Genomic DNA, 2,586 nt, shown 5'->3' with positions numbered 1-2,586 from the left:
TTCTGCTCAGCAGTGAGCCTGCTTCCTCTCTCTCTCTGCCTACCTCTCTGCCTGCTTGTCATCTCTGTCAAATAAATAAATAAATAAAATCTTTAAAAATAAATAAATAAATAAGAACTGTATTCAAAAGAAATGTGTACCAAAGAAAGCCCAAGCCCAACTATATGTACAAGAACCTCACTTCAAATATGATGATATAAATATGTTGGAAGTTAAAAGATTTAAAAAAAAAAAAAAAAAAGTAGATCTCCGCTTCCCGACCGAGGGAGCGCCCGCGCGCGGGAATTTCAAATGTCTAACCCCAGGAGTTCCAGCGGTCATGAGCCTCTGGGTGGACAAATACCGGCCCTGCTCCTTGGGAAGGCTGGACTCTCACGAGGAGCAGGCGACCCAGCTGCGCAACCTGGTGCAGTGTGGTGATTTTCCTCATCTCTTAATGTATGGACCATCAGGGGCTGGAAAAAAGACAAGAATTATGTGTATTCTACGTGAACTTTATGGTGTTGGAGTGGAAACATTAAGAGTTGAACATCAGACCATCACAACTCCATCTAAAAAGAAAATTGAAATTAGCATTATTGCGAGCAATTGAAGCACCTTGAAGTGAATCCCAGTGATGCTGGAAATAGAGACCGGGTAGTAATTCAGGAGATGTTGAAAACAGTGGCACAATCACAGCAACTTGAAACAAACTCTCAAAGAGATTTTAAATTGGTATTATTGACAGAGGTTGACAGACTCACCAAAGACGCTCAACATGCCTTGTGTAGGACCATGGAAAAGTATATGTCCACTTGCAGATTGATCTTGTGTTGCAATTCTACATCTAAAGTGGTACCAGCTATTCGCAGTAGGTGCCTGCGTGTTTGTGTGCCTGCTCCAGCATCGAAGATATTCGTCATGTATTATCTACTGTGTGCAAGAAGGAAGGTTTGAATCTTCCTTCACAACTGGCTCATAGACTTGCAGAGAAGTCCTGCAGGAATCTCTGTAAAGCCCTACTTATGTGTGAAGCTTGCAGAGTGCAACAATATCCTTTTAGTGCAGATCAAGAAATCCCTGAAACAGATTGGGAGGTGTAGCTCAGGGAGACTGCCAATGCTATTGTCAGTCAGCAGACTCCACAAAGGCTCCTTGAAGTTCGTGGAAGACTTTATGAGCTTCTAACTCATTGTATTCCTCCTGAAATAATAATGAAGGGCCTTCATTCAGAACTTTTACATCATTGTGATGGACAACTGAAAGGGGAAGTGGCCCAGATGGCTGCTTACTATGAACATCATCTACAGCTGGGTAGCAAAGCCATTTATCACTTGGAAGCATTTGTGGCCAAATTTATGGCACTTTATAAGAAGTTCATGGAGGATAGATTGGAAGGCATGATGTTTTGACATCTTGACGTCTATCCTTAATTCTTCCTAATATTTCTCAGTATCAGCATTTACATTCAGTTTATATTGGAAGAGCTGCAGGTAAAATAAACTTACTTTACTTAAAAAAAAAAGTACACCCTAAAAAAATGAATTAAAAAAAGAAAGAAAGAAAGCAGAAGTGGCTATATTAACATCGGGGAAAAAAGGCTTCAGAGCAAAGATAATTATCAAGAACAAAGAGAAATTATAATGATATAACTACAAATCCTATATCTATTAAAAAGAAAATAAGGGAATACTTCCAGCAATTCTATACATGTGAGTTAGAAAAGGTAAAGAAAGCAGCCCAATTCCTCCAAAACACAAACCACCAAACCTCCTTCAACAAGTACTAGATTAACTGAATAGTCTCATAAATATTAAAAAATTGAATCTGAAATGTAAAAGCTTTTAAAAAAGAAATCTCTAGACCCAGATGGTTTCAATGGATAATTTGTAGAAAAACCTTAGAATATTTTTTGACTGTTTTTAGCCTCTATAAAAGTTGAACATATGATTACAAGTCAGGAACTCCATTCCCATGTATACTCTTAACATAAATATATATGAAGTATAGTATGTGAAATATATATAGTGAATATAAAAATAAATCTACCAATGTTCTCAGCAGTTATATTTGCAATAACTAAAACTTCAGAAAGACTTCTCAGCTTCCATCAGAACAACTACACTCCCTTGCCTCAAACGTGCACACACATAAAGTGATCCCTTAGGCTTCTTTTCAAAATCCTATAACTGCTTAAAAGAATTAGAAAACCTGCACTATTAGGTACCTTGAGGAAATCAAATCTGCCTTCCAATTTATCTAAACTTTGAAAAATGTTTTTGTTTGCCTTGTTTTGTTTTTAAAATATCCCTCCTTAATGAAATAGAATTAACACAACTTTTATATAAACATCATTCTGTTTCTGATTCTTATTTTCTCCATTAAATTTATTTGTGGAGCATAACAAATAGCATGGAGGACATGGGGACTTAGAGTGGAGAAGGGAGTTGGGGGGAATTGGAAGGGGAGGTGAACCATGAGAGACTATGGACTCTGAAAAACAATCTGAGGGTTTTGAAGGGACGGGGGGTGGGAGGTTGGGGTACCAGGTGGTGGGTATTATAGAGGGCACGGATTGCATGGAGCACGGGGTGTGGTGCAAAAATA

General features: G+C 38.1%; 1 pseudogene; it reads left to right on the top strand.

Moving 5' to 3' along the window:
• The first annotated feature begins 319 nt into the window (after positions 1-319).
• LOC116583959 lies at positions 320-1,504 on the top strand (annotated as a pseudogene).
• The last annotated feature ends 1,082 nt before the right edge of the window (positions 1,505-2,586 follow it).

Source organism: Mustela erminea, chromosome 2 (assembly GCF_009829155.1).
Source record: "Mustela erminea isolate mMusErm1 chromosome 2, mMusErm1.Pri, whole genome shotgun sequence".
Classification (NCBI taxonomy): Eukaryota; Metazoa; Chordata; class Mammalia; order Carnivora; family Mustelidae; genus Mustela; species Mustela erminea.
Note: the sequence above shows the minus strand (reverse complement) of the source record. Positions and strands in the feature narration are given on the sequence as shown.